The sequence below is a fragment of the Desmodus rotundus genome, chromosome 7, assembly GCF_022682495.2.
Source record: "Desmodus rotundus isolate HL8 chromosome 7, HLdesRot8A.1, whole genome shotgun sequence".
Lineage (NCBI taxonomy): Eukaryota > Metazoa > Chordata > Mammalia > Chiroptera > Phyllostomidae > Desmodus > Desmodus rotundus.
In genome coordinates, this window is record NC_071393.1 from 137,267,332 (window position 1) to 137,281,511 (window position 14,180).

Genomic DNA, 14,180 nt, shown 5'->3' on the forward strand with positions numbered 1-14,180 from the left:
GTTATGTAAAATGTAAGAATGTCAGAAAAAAGAGGGAAGACTGGAAAAGTGTCAGCTAAAGAGCAGGTCACCCCAAAAAGGAGTCAGAGTCATCGTGACATAGGACTTACCATCCCCACGGGCCACATGGGGTAGTGGGGGAGGACTGTAATGCACCAAAGAAAAGGAGCTGCCCCTGCGACCTGATGTCCCCCAAATCGTCATTCAAATGTGAAGGTGTCGCAAAAACATTTTTAGGCAAAAAGGGCCACTGTGTAGGTTTCCTAGAGACTCCCACTGAGAGCCTCGACCTAGTGTCACTCGCTGGGCGTCCAAGCACAGGAACGACCGGCACAGCCACCAGGACTTCGCGTGACTCGCTGACTCGCTGAAGGGCCGTCCCCGCTGCTCCCCGAGATTCAACTCTGTGCGGGATAAACGCTCCGTGTCCCCTTGGGGCGTGTGTTTGTCGTCAGCCTGGACACCCGCACCATTCTGTCCTGGGTCCCTCTGCCTCTGTGTGGTGTCACCTGCTCTTGGTGCTGTGAACATGATGCCAGGTCACTGACTGTCACCATCGGAGGCCTTTCACATGCCTCTGCTGCCCGCTGTCCAGCCTGCACGAGTCTTGCAGCTGGCCAGCTTGGGCACTGAGCTGCATGGGGCTGGGCCGCACCACTGGGTGCAGCAGGGCCTCTGGGCACACCCAGCCTCCGGGGATCAGAAGGTTTGAGACTCATTGGAATTGGGTGCAAGTGTCACAAAGAGATGCTGCCTTTGGTCCACATGAGAGTGTTGTCTGTTTTGAAAATGCACCTTTGCACTCAGACTTCAGAGGTGGGTGCAGGATCAGGAACCCAGAGAGGTCCCCTGAGGGCAGGTGTGACAGGAAGGGGAAACCAGACAGGAAAGCAGCCCAGACCTCCACCTGCACCTGCTCCCGGGCCCGCCCGTGTGTCCGGCGACCCTGTGTGCCCCCAGTGTTTATTGTGGGTTGCGTTCCATGAGGCCTGCGGGTAATTCCGACACAATCCTACGCCTGTCCCTTCAGCTGACGGAAGCTGCCGGAACTTGCATTTTCCCCACCTGCACGTGCAGGGACAGATGTGCTCACCAAGCGGCATCGTCACAAACCAGCGCTTTGCTGGTCGGGCAGGGCTCCCACCCTCACGGCCACCACCACCCAGTCTCTGCCCAGGTGGACAAAGAGCATTTTTGCATAGAAATGACTTAAAGTTTCCGAACCCCTGAACTGCCATCCAGAGCCCCTGCCCCTCGCACGCGAGGCCCATCTTCCCCGCCCCAGGACACAGCAGGCGTCCCTGGGATGCGGGAATGGGAAGAGCCATTCAGCCAGTGACTTCACTCACAGCTGGCCTCCGCCCTGCTGCGTCCAGACAGGAAACACTGGTGACAGTGGTCCGCGCCCTCCCGTTGCCCCCAGATTGCAGCCGCCTTCTAGTCCACACCCTCCGACAAGGAGCCACTCCTGGGTCCCACCTGACACTGGGCCTGCCCTACCTCGAGCTCCTGCAAAAACCTCATCCATGAAGTCCTGGGAATTCTCTTTATAAGACACAGACAATCGAATCGCATCGTTGAAGAGCTGTGGGAGGTGGGGGAGGAAGGAAACCTCGACTGTGGGTACCAGGGACCTGGGCTCGGCCGGCCTTGGACCCACTGGCCCCGTCCTAAGTCCACGTGCAGTCACCCCTCAGATCAGCAAGGCCACCCCTCAATGCACCTGCTTCCCATCACCCTGCCTCCACGGTGGTCCGTGGGCCCACCAGCCCCTCTGTCAACAGTTACAGGGACCCTGCTTGTCACAGAGCCAGCTACATCCCCAGGGCCCCGCCCCTTGCAGTCACCCGGCCGGTCGGAGCTGCCCCGCCCCTGAGCTGCGCATCCCCACCTCACTGGCTGCCTCTGCCGTCTGTCATTACCTGAACGATGTTGGTGTCGTCTGCAGCCAATGCAAAGTACAGGGGCAGGGAGCACTTTCGGGCAAAGCTGAAGCTTTTTGGGGTCATCTTCATGTCCGCTGCAGAGAGGAGGTAGGATACCACACTGACCATCAAGCGGAAGAGACGGGCTGGCAGGCTGGGTCATGGGGCCCCTTCCCAGAGAGCGGGGTCTTTACTGGGAGGGAGGTGACAGTGTGCGACCAAGGGTGTGTCTTGGGCCCCCGGGGACCACGGACACCAGAGTCAGGGAGGGCCCCACCGTCGATTTTATTGGCCACCAGATCTCTGGCCTGAACTCCCGAAGCTCTGGGTACCAGGTGCCCAGGTTCCTGTGGGTGACCTTCCTCTGCACGTCAAACACCTGCAGTGAGCAGAGGAAGGCAGCTCAGGGGAGTCAGGTCCCCGCACGCCGCCCAGGTGGCCCGCCCCCACAGGCAGGCGGGCGTGGGAGCCTGCCCTGGGCCCTGCTGGAACGGAGACGCAGACCTGTCCTCAGTGTCCCGGGACTTGAGCCCGGAAGCCGGCCTGCGGGACCACGTGGTGGTCCGTGTGCAGGTTGTGAGGGACCGCTGCTGGTCAGCAGCACCAGGCAGCGCAACACTGCACAGTCGTCTTCCTTTCCTCCACTGGACAGAGCGGCACCCCGCGGAGAGAGTGCAGCCCGTCCGTCTGCGCCCGTGCGCCTGGGCGTTTGGGCGGTGCCCACCTCTTTGGTACGTGAATTAGGCTGTTAGAAACATTCGTGAGCAAATTTCGGGTGGGAAACCTGTTTTAAATTTTGGGAAGTATATAACTAGGAGGGAAATTGAGTTGAAAGGTAACTGGATGTTTAACTTTCTTAGACACGTTGAACTGTTTCGCATTCCTGCAGCGTAAGGGGGGTTTCACCTCTGCACATACTAGTCCAAACTTGCCTTCGATTTCTTGATTGTATTCATCCTATTGTCTGTGGAATGGATATCTCACTGTGGCTTTTATTTTCATTTCGATAATGCTTACCGCTCCGGCAGGTGCGGCTCAGTGGACCGAGCGCTGGCCTGTGAACCGAAGGGTCGCCTGTTCGATCCCCAGTCGGGCACAGGCCTGGGTTGGGGTCCAGGTCCCCAACTGGGGGCGGGCGTGTGAGAGGCAACCAATTGATGTATCTCTTGCACATTGCTGTTTCTCTCCCTTCCCCTCTCTCTAAAATAAAACAAATAAAATCTTAAAAAACGGACCTTTTTAGGTGACTGCTGTCCTTTTCATGTCTTGTTTGTACGAGTGTCTACAGTCAAGTCCTCTCCTCGTGTTTGAATTGGGTCGAGTGTCTTTTTGTTCAGTTTTAAAACTGCTTTTCACATTAGGGCTCTGGGCAGGGGCTAGGGGTCAGGGGTCAGGAGAGAGGCCAGGGTTAGGGTATGGGGTCAGAGTCAGAGGGTCAGGGTTTGGGTTTAGAGGTTAGAGGTTGGGGTGCAGGGTAGAGGTTATGGGGTTAGGGTTAAGCCTCACTGGCTCACTTCCCCCTGTTCCCTTTCCACGGCTCCGAGGCCTCCAGGACTCGCCCGGGGTCACACCTGAGTCTGGGCTGAGCTGGACGGAAGGTTTCTGCTTCCCCTCCCGGCCCTGGGTCTCAGCGAGTGTGTCCGGTGCGCTGCAATCAGTGAAGTGTCCGCGGACACGTCAGAACCCGTGGTCCCGCAGGCTCCCCCCACACCGTCCTCACAGGCGGGGCGCTGGGGAGACGGAGGCCCTGATCCTGCCCAGTGCGGGGAGGGAAACTCCGGAGCACGCGGGGGAAGCAGCCGGGGAAGCGCCCCGGATGGCTCGTTGGTCTGCGTGTGTTTTCCTTAGTTTACGGTCCGTTTCATTAACGATGCTTTTCCTAGACTCACTCCTTTTGTTTAGGTTCCCAGACTGAAGCGACAGGTTTCCCTTATTGGCCGTTTAATTTTCCCGTTTCTAGGGATTAAAACAGGAATTGCATCAAAGGGAGCGCATTACTAAGCCTGGACCCCCCCCCCCCCCCCCTTCTGACATTACTGCAAAGCAGGCACAGCCTGATCCCGGCGCCCTTCCCTCCCGGGGCCCCGAGACCGCCCGCGCGGCCGCGGACACACCTGCCCGGCGTTCAGCTCGGCCTCCCTGCGGCCCTGACGGCCCGGCTGGTCCGGCCCGCCCCCCAAGCCCGCCCGTCCCTTCTTTCCTCCCAGCGGCCGCTTGACCGGGACGCCCCCGAGGATGAGCCCGCGTGGGCGGAGGGGCGTCGGCGGGGCTGCGGGGGCGAAGGTCCCAGGAAAGTGAGCGGAGGGCGGTGCGGGCGACGCGGCTGCGGGAACTTCGAGAACTTCGGGAGGAGGAGGGACCAGCACGTGGTCGGGTGAGGGACGGAGGGCTCAGGGAGGGGGGTTAGGACCGCGGAGGTGCAGGCGGGGCTGCGGTCCCGGCGGGTAGGGGTCGGGGTTCGGGGGCGAAGCCCCGGGGAGGAGGGGAGGGCGGCGCGTGTCTGGAAGGAGGACTGGCCCCTGGTGCGCCGTGGGGACAGGAGAGGGTGGACCAGAGCCTCCTGCGGGAGGTTTGAACCGGTTACCTTGGGAGCAGGAGCGGGAAGGGCCCGCGCGGAATTCTGCTGGAACACAGAGAAGGGAGGTTTGGGGACGGGGACCCGCGGGTGGGCGCAGGTGACGGAGACCGTGAGAGAGTCCAGGAGGGTTTGGGGGGAGAGCGATGGGGCGGGAGACGGGACACGGGGTCGCGCGCTAACACAGCTTTGGGGGGTCCTCTCCCCGGGGGAAGGAAAGGAGAGCGGAGTGGAGCGCCTTCACCGCAGACGACGCTGCGCACCCGGCCTCTGGCCTCTCTCGGGGCGCGGGGCGCAGCGCGGGTCCGGGGGTTTGCGGAGCTGGAGCCGGCTGAGGGTTCACGCGGACGCGCTCTCCAAGACCGCCGAGCTCACCCCTCTCTTTCCTGGTTCTGAAAGAAGAAAAAACGGGAAAACCGGCGTCCGGGGACTGTAGTGAAGGAGCGAAGGAATTCACCCGTTTTCCACGTGCAGACGCAGAAGCCCAGGACCCCCGAGTCAGAGATCCGCGCACACGGGCGGCCTCCGGGCAGCAGGCTCGTTACACGCGCGCTTTCCTCTCCAGACCTTTCTTTGGCTGTTCGGGTGCCAGTAGGGAGAGTCAGCGTTTATGCATCAGAAATGTCCCTGGTGAGAGAAACGGCCCTGTCCGAGCGGCCACCGCCCCAGGGGACTCTGGTGCTCACCGCGTGCTCGGCCAGGGGAAGGGCTGAGACAGAGTTTGGGGACAGTTCTGGTCCGATCAAGTGACATGACTGACGGAAACGGTCTTCTTTGCCGTACCCGCGGTGAGCAGTTCTCCGTAAAGATGAAAGTTAACTACCACGGTATTGCACCAGAATTGCAGCGGGTGGCGTGTGGACCCGAGGAGTCAGGCAGAGGTGCCAGAGGATAGTAGCTCCCTCTCCAACCCCGTTGCTAAAGTTGGGACGGTTGTTGCCAGGAGTCACTGCGTCTGGAAGTCCTCGGGGCTGGTGTGGCCTGCGACCTGCATTGCTGAATAACTGGGACCACAGTGGTGTCTGACGCCTTCTTCTGCCCTCTTCTGTCTCCAGTGTGACCCTACCCCAGGGTCATAGCACCCAGAGCTGATGTGACAGGACCCCCCCCCCCCCCCCCCCCCCCCCCCCCCCCCCCGGTCTCCAGGAGGAACCCTTCCCCTCAGTCAGGGGCCCCAGAGCCGGGGCGATGGGAACCGCTCTTCTCCCCGGTGGGACAGTTTTCTAGACACACAGGGGACAGAGCCAGTGTGCCCGGCTCCCTGCTCTGTCAGGTGGGAGCCCTTCCCACGCCCACAGGACTCTACTGTCAGGCAGGACGCCTCTCCCTCCCAGGCCGGGGCCCTCTGCACTGTGACAGGACCCCACTCCTGGCAGGGAGAGGCCCCTTCCCACACTCCCAGGACCCAGAGTTCAGATGGCAGGGCCCCCTGATTTCTCAGTGAGGGCCCCACCCCACATCCACAAGACCCCGAGGTGGTGAGAGCACCCCCGACTATCCCACATCAGATCCCCCACTCTCTCTGGGACCCTGGCTGATGTCAGAACACCAGCTGTCCTCTCAGGTGGGGCCTCTCCTCCTGCTCACAGCAGCCAGCGCTGACGCGGAACCACAGCTTCCTCTCCCTGGCCGGGCTTCTCCCTGCCACCCCGGGGCCTAGGGCTGAAGTGACAGCACCCCCAGTTCTCTCCGGGAGGCCCCTGTTCCCGCACCCACAGCGCACAGGCGATGGGACAGGACCCGTCACACTCACAGGCCGTGGTGTTCCCCGCAGCCACGGACCCAGAGCCTCTGCGCACCTCACGACCACAGGGCCGGTGCGGCTGAGCCCCGTCCTGCCAGAGGGGGGCTGTCTGCGGGCTCCCGGGACCCAGAGCTGAAGTGGCGGCCCCCCCCACCCCGTCCTCTCAAGTGAGACCCCTCCCTCCCCACAGTCACCAGGCTCAAAGGGAAGGGTCAGGACACTTCCATTTCACAGGGAGGGGCCTTTCTCAACCCTCACCGGACACAGGCGTGCGGTGTCAGGACACGCCCCTCTGTCCTGTGGTCCTCTCCACACTCAAGTGGCCCAGGCCTGAGGTCACAGGACCCTTACACTCTCAGGTGGGGCCCCTAGCTCATAAGACCCAGAGCTGACCGGACACGACCTCTTATGCTCTCTGGGGAGGACCCAGAGCTCATGCTGTGGGACTCCATCCTCTCTTAGGTACTAGTACTTCCAACAGTCAGAGGACCCAGGGCTGACTTGGCAGGACCTCTGCTCTCTCAGTGGGACCCTTTTCCACACTCTGGTACACATCGCCATCTAGTGTGCATCTTTGGGATAGCATCTGAGTCGAGGCCAGCAGGAAATGCTCTTTTCTCGCCACCTTGTGGACATCTTGGGAATAGCACCTTTTTGGTAGCATCTGCTCCTATCATTTTGCAAGGTCACTTTGAAGCCCCATTGCCCCTCAGGCCATAACGGTCTCAGTATGTTTTCTATGCTCAAGTTTACGTTCTATCCGTGATGCTCTTCTGCATGTGGTGTTCCTGACTCTCCCCTGTGAGGTTCCTGTGCCTTCCTGTACGTCTCAAATTTGGTGGTTTCATTTGCTAATCTGTGTCATGCCTGTTGGATTATTAGACCAGACCAGAGATTCCTGAGGTCACAGAAAAGGTTGTTTCCCCACCACATAAGCAAGCAGTCAGGTGTTTAATATGAGGTGAATTTGAGGAGTACATGCACGTCACCATTTACTTAAGGAAGATTTAACAATTTAAGTAAAGTAACTTATTTTCAGAACAGAATGATTATGTCAGTGAAATGTGGAACAATGTACTAATGCAGCTTGTGGACACACAACTTGTATTTGAAATTTCAAAGGTGGCAATGAAGATGGCCAACATTTTGCACTTGGCAGGTTGATTTTAAACTGGCTGTTAAGAAAGGGAAGACTGAGAAATTACGTAGGATTGTCATCTCATTTCTTCCTAAGAGGTTTAGTTGCCACAGTTTGGTTTAGGAAGAGAGCTTCAGCACCATCACCTCAGCTTCAGACAGTGACACTCCTAGCAAGAGCTTTTGACCCTCTTACCGTCTCCTTGTGTGTTAAGGTTTTGGGAGTTGCCCAACACTAATCAACCTGCCAGATATGCTGGCTTTTTTTCTAAATTACCTGCATGTCCCCCTCACACCTACTAGGTTCGCCATGCCCGCCACAGGAGGAAAGATGTCTCTCAATGCCAGAGACTGGTGAAAAGGAATTACTTATTTAAAAGTTATACAGACTCAGAGTAATGACTTAATCTCTTCATTAAAATAGTAAAGTCCTCTAGAATACCCACAGATGCACAGTCCTTCCCTCTCTCTCTACCTACTCCGGGGTACCGTATCTCAGGAAAAGAAGCAGAAGTCCGTGGTTCAGGCTCCCGGAACCATCAGTTGTGTGGCTGCTGCAATCTCCAGTTAATCCAAAGCCATGTGGCACCTTCTCACGGCCCACCTGCAAGAGTCCTTTCTCCCCTTCTCTTCCCAGCAAAGTCTCTCCTGCTGCCTAAGCCGCATGGCAAAAAGAAGCACTCCAAAACCACACGGTCCTCCCTATTCACTCTGCCAAAGCTGCATGATCCTACCCCTTCACCCCAAAACCTCGTGGTCCTCTCTCTCTGTGGCTGCTGCACCTCGGTTTAAATCCCAGTGCCCGTCTTCCTCTGCAGCCCCATTTCCGACTCCTCCTACAGTCAGTTACACCTGCCAGCATCCCTGTATCCTTCCATCTTGACTGGGCTGCCACAGTAAGTCCGGGCAGGTGTGGCCCCATAGCATGGAGCCAATCCTCTCCAAGCTCTCACACAGGCTCTGTAACCAGGGGGAGTTGCTTCCCAGTTATATCTTGGGTGGAATTCCCTCCCATCCCCCTGGCTCAAAGCATGCCCACAGCTATTTAACATTTTCCATGAAACCAGTTAAAGGTTATAGATATGTTAAATGACTGTGCCAGGGGTTAGCTGCAAAGCTGTTGCTACCCAAAATAGCTCTGAATGGCCTTGTTCCATGTGTCCCTTCCCCGTGCTCAGGCTTGTGGGGGTGAGGACATCCTATATATATTTTTCTAATATTTCCTGGACACCTTGAGTTCCGGACCCCATTCCAAATCCCTTCTTGGGGCCCTCCTCTTGGCTGCACCCTGTTTCAAGAGGGGGCCACAGATGTTGGTGGGGTTGGGTGGGAGGGGAATTTTGGCTGGCGGGCGTGGGGGGCTGGCCGTTCTGGTGGAGAGATGAGCAACCATGCAGACTGGAGGTTAGGTGCTGCCGGCTGCTGCTGGTCTCTGGTCGCCGTGGTCCCGAGGTGTTGCTCACAGCCTAATGTGATGCAAGCAACGCAAACCAGGGACAGGAGCTGAGCTGCGTCGGGGCTATGAGGTGGGGGGAGGGGGGGAGGGCAGATACAGCCCTGCTGTGGGGAGCAGAAAAGGGGGGCCAGACTGTTTCTGGGGTACATGTCTCAGGTCCCAGTTTAGCTGACCACTTACTGTGGGACCACTTTTCTATATTTATCTAGATCATATTTCAGTTATAGATAACTTTGGTCCATGGATATACAATGATACCCATTTTTTAACCCCAAAAGAAGATGATATTTTTCATTTGTTAGTTTCTGTTATTGGGTAGCAATTTCCAGTTTTGTTCATACACATCCTATACATTGTTGTTAAGTTTATTCCCAGTTTTTTTTCACCTGTTTTGTTGATATTCAGTCTTTTTAAAAAATTGTATCTTTAATTTACTATTTCTGCATGTTATTTTCGCATCACTGCACTAAATTCTATTTGTGATACTTTTCCGTGGATTCTCATGAGTTATGAAGGTAAACATGCTCTCATGCAATAATGATCGTTAAATGGTTGTAGCTGTAGGTGACCTAGAAATAGTTAAAGCCCGAAAGAACACAGGAAGTGAGGTAATGTGAGGAGATAGAAAAATTTTCTTTGTTAGTCATACATACTCAATAAAATAGTAACATCCTTCTTAGCATTTTAAAGGAGTTTGGGGGCTGGAAGCATGGTGTTCTAGAAATCCGAAGTATTTTGTTACAGGGAATGTGCCCTGGGGAGGTAATCTGAGGAACACAGAGTGTGGCAAATGTCCACATTTTTCAAGAGGAAAACTTGAGACGGTGAAATGTGGAATGTAACAGAGTAAGAATCTCTGTTCTAAGTGACATTATGAAGAAGTTATTACAGTGACATAGGAGCAGTGGAGAGAAGCAGGGATCCTCAGACGAGTACTGTGTTTAATCACAGTGTGATTCGGGCTCCTAAGTGGAGGGGTCTTCCTTTGCCTCCAGATCTATTGCCTGGGACACTTCTCCCCGACATTTGTCAGATGGCTGGCCTTTTTTATTCTTTAACTTTTAGCTTCCATGCTTCCTGTTCCAAGAAAGGTAGCATTTCAGACATAGGATGCAGAGGGACATGCTGTTTGTATTCTAAGGGACTCTTCAGGATACAGAACAGGGTTTGTCACTCTCAGCACTATGGACCTTTTGGGCCACATAATTCATTCTCCTGGGGGATTGTCCTCTGCATTGTAGGTGCTTATTAGCATTCAGTACCTCTATTCACTGCCCACACCCTGGCTGCCCTTCCCCTCAGGACAATCTAGGATGACTCAGCACATTGCCTCAAGCCCCCTTGGGGAGCAAAAGTCACCTTTGGTTGAGAAACAATTTGAGGCTTTTATCATTTTTGACAGCAGAAAGATCTTGGTTTGGTATGCAGGGTTTTTATTATTTTTCTATGTAAATTATTTCCCAGTCTGACTGTGATTTATTTTGGGAATGTATTTAGAAGTGTGTTTTCAAACATCTAAATATAGGGACTTTCTAGTTACCTTGTGACTGATTTCCAGATCAATGGCAAAGAGAGCAATAAATAGTTTGTGAGACATTTGTTGAAACCTGGTTTATAGCTAACTATAGTCATTTTTCAAAAAGCTCCAAGTGTGCCGGAAAAGCATTTTTAATTGACTTTGTTGGTGCTTACTTTAACAGTGAGAAAAAAGTTTTTCACAATTCTCCCCCAAGAGTTAAACAGAACTGCTATCATTTTATGTACATACACGTGTGGATATGTCGACGTGCACGTTTCTGTCTACTTTCTCTGGATTTAATTCACTATTTTAGGTTCTAAGTATGGGCACAAAACTTGTACATCTTCAGCTTTTATATTTGATACTGTGCATTTAAGGGTGAAGAAGTTTTCCATAAGTTTTGGTATGTAGTATCTTTCTCACCATTCAGCGTATTTTTTTTTTTTTTTACAACCAAAATGTTTGATCTTTATTGGATCCTGGATTGAGCAAAACTAACAAACAAAAACAGCTAAAAAAGACATTTTGGGGTAATGAAATTTTAATATGTAATAGCTATTAGACCATCTTTTTTTATATATAGTTATTGATTATGCTATTACAGTTGTCCCATTTCCCCCCCTCACTCCACTCCATCCTGCCCAACCCTCTCTCCCACATTCCCCCACTATAGTTCATGTCCATGGCTCATACTTATAAGTTCTTTGGCTTCTACATTTCCTACACTATTCTTACCCTCCCCCTGTCTATTTTCCACCTATCATTTATGCTATTTATTCTCTGTACTTTCCCCCTCTCTCTCCCTCCCAATCCCCTATTGATAACCCTCCATGTGATCTCCATTTCTGTGGTTCTGTTTCTGTTCTAGTTGTTTGCCTAGTTTGCTCTTGTTTTTGTTTTAGGTGTGGTTGTTAATAATTGTGAGTTTGCTGTCATTTTTACTGTTCATATTTTTTATCTTCTTTTTCTTAGATAAATCCCTTTAACATTTCATATAATAAGAGCTTGGTGATGATGAACTCCTTTAACTTGACCTTATCTGAGAAGCACTTTATCTTCCCTTCCATTCTAAGTGATAGCTTTGCTGGATACAGTAATCTTGGATGTAGGTCCTTGCCTTTCATGACTTGGAATACTTCTTGCCAGTCCCTTCTTGCTTGTAAGTTCTCTTTTGAGAAATCAGCTGACAGTCTTATGGGAACCCCTTTGTAGGTAACTGTGTCCTTTTCTCTTGCTGCTTCTAAGATTCTCTCCTTCTGTTTGATCTTGGGTAATGTAATTATGATGTGCCTTGGTGTGTTCCTCCTTGGGTCTAGCTTCTTTGGGACTCTGAGCTTCCTGGACTTCCTGGAAGTCTATTTCCTTTGCCAGACTGGGGAAGTTCTCCTTCATTATTTGTTCAAATAAATTTTCAAATTTTTGTTCTTCCTCTTCTTCTCCTGGAACCCCTATAATTCGGATGTTGGAATGTTTCAAGATGTCCTGGAGGTTCCTAAGCCTCTCCTCATTTTTCCGAATTCTTGTTTCTTCATTCTTTTCTGGTTGGATGTTTCTTTCTTCCTTCTGGTCCACACCGTTGATTTGAGTCCCAGTTTCCTTCGCATCACTATTGGTTCCCTGTACACTTTCCTTTGTTTCTCTTAGCATAGCCTTCATTTTTTCATCTAGTTTTCGACCAAATTCAACCAATTCTGTGAGTGTCTTAATAACCAGTGTTTTGAACTGTGCATCTGATAGGTTGGCTATCTCTTCCTCGCTTAGTTGTATTTTTTCTGGAGCTTTGAAGTGTTCTGTCATTTGGGCCTTTTTTTTTTTTTTTTTTTTTGTCTTGGCCCATCTGTTACTTAAAGGGGCGGAGCTTTAGGTGTTCCCCGGGGTGGGGTAACGCTGGTAGCTGCTCTGTGGTGCTGTACGTGGGGGAGGGGCCCAGAGGGAGCAATGGGACTTGCTCCACTCTTCATCGGTTTTCAGTTACTTCCCCGCTAGCCACAATCAAATTGGGCTCCTCTGGTGCTGATTCCTGAGTGGGTGGGCTTGTGCACACCCTAGGCCCCTGTGGGTCTCTCTAATGACCTCTCCTGTGAGGCTGGGAGTTTCTCCTGCTGCTGCCCCAACCCCCACGGGCGTTTTCACTCAGAGGTTTGAGGCTTTATTTCCCCGTGCTGGAGCCCTGGGTTGCACCGTCTGCTTTGCTCGCTCCCCGCTGTTCCTCCCGGTTTATCTATGCGTGAATGTGGGGCCGCGGGGTGCTACCCGCTGCTCAGCCTGCCCCGTTCTCCGCCAGTCTGAGTCCGGCCCTCTCGGTTTATCTGTGTGCGAATGTGGGGCGGCAGGGTCTGCTAGTGGTCGGACTGCCTGCCCCGCTGATCCCACACTCCGCCAGTCTCCGTCCCGCCACGGCCACGCAAGTCCTCTCAGCCCAGGTGCCCGTCTCTGCCCCTCCTACCGGTCTGGATGAATGTTTCTTTTTTTATCTACTTGGTGTCGGACTTCCTTGCTGTTCGATTTTCTGTCAGATCTGGTTGTGCAAGGAGGCGCAGTGTGTCTACCTACGCCGCCATCTTGGTTCTCACCATTCAGTGTATTTTGTAATTGAAATTGTGCTTTATTTTTGAGGTTGTTGAGGAGTGTATTCCCTAACTACCCAATGTAAGGACTTTCCAGTCACGCATTTTTAGTGAATTCTAGCTCAAGTGCAATAGGAGCACTCAGAGAAGCACGTTGTATATAATTTCATTGCTGCAATGCTGGTTGAAACTAGCTTTGTATCGGCTTGGCCAAAAGATAAAAACTTTTGGGAAGATGGAATTATGAAGATGCCTGAAAGATTGCAGAATAGTGGGACAAAACGGTGAATACATTGTTCAATGACATCACTGGTGAAAACGAAAAACGTCTCTTTCATTGTGTCTTTACCTAAAAATCGAATGAACCTTTTGGCCAAGCAAATAGTACAGTGTTCCAGTGTGCGTCTCTGTTGCCATCTCGTGGGCATTTCTGGAATAACATGTTAGTGGCAGGTGAGCAGGAAAAATGATTGAGTGTAGTTAGAACATCAATGAATGTTGACTGCAATGTTATTTAGACGTGTATTTAGTAACTTAAATATCAGGACTTACTATTTACCTTTTGTTCCTGATTTCTATATTAACAGCAACGACAGAAAGAAACATACTGTCTATAATTTCAGTCCTTTGAAAATTGTTAAAACTTGCCTTAGCACAGGATGGTCCCTTTGAAAATTGTCCCAAGTGTGTCTCTCTGCTGCCATCTCATGTGTCAGGTGAGATGACAAATCTCATCATCCCACCTGTGTGGCCGGGCCTCTCCTCCCAGTTGTGGCTTCACAGTCACCTGCCTTGCACTCGCGGGATCCGCTGCCCCCTGCTGGCTGCAGGCAGAGGAGGATGGTCCGCATTGCACTGGACAGGGACACTCAGTCCTCTGACCCTCTGTGCGATGCAAGGCCCTGCTGGCAGGCGGTTGCTCTCTCAGGCCGTGTCTGCTGTTGTTGCCACAAGATTTAATAATTTTAGCAAAGTAACCTCTTCTCAACTGACTGATCACAGTCATGAAGTTTGGAAGAGTTTATTATTTTACTTTGTGTTGAGTAGTTTGTAGGAATGCCTCCCAAAAAGTAACATCCCATGAATGCTGCACTTTTCATCAATTACCTGTCACCCATTTTATCTCTATAAGACCCTGTTTCCCCATCCTCCCATATGTCCTTTATCCCTGCTATCACTTCATTGTCTGGTCTTCGTTTGTGCTCATGCATATATGAAATGTGGAATATCCTGTATTGATCAGATTATGTTATTTTG

The 14,180-nt window shown here is 52.5% G+C and overlaps 1 pseudogene; it reads right to left on the reverse strand.

Moving 5' to 3' along the window:
- Positions 1-550: 550 nt before the first annotated feature.
- LOC112311633 (rab-like protein 2A) lies at positions 551-13,774 on the reverse strand (annotated as a pseudogene).
- Between the last annotated feature and the right edge of the window lie 406 nt (positions 13,775-14,180).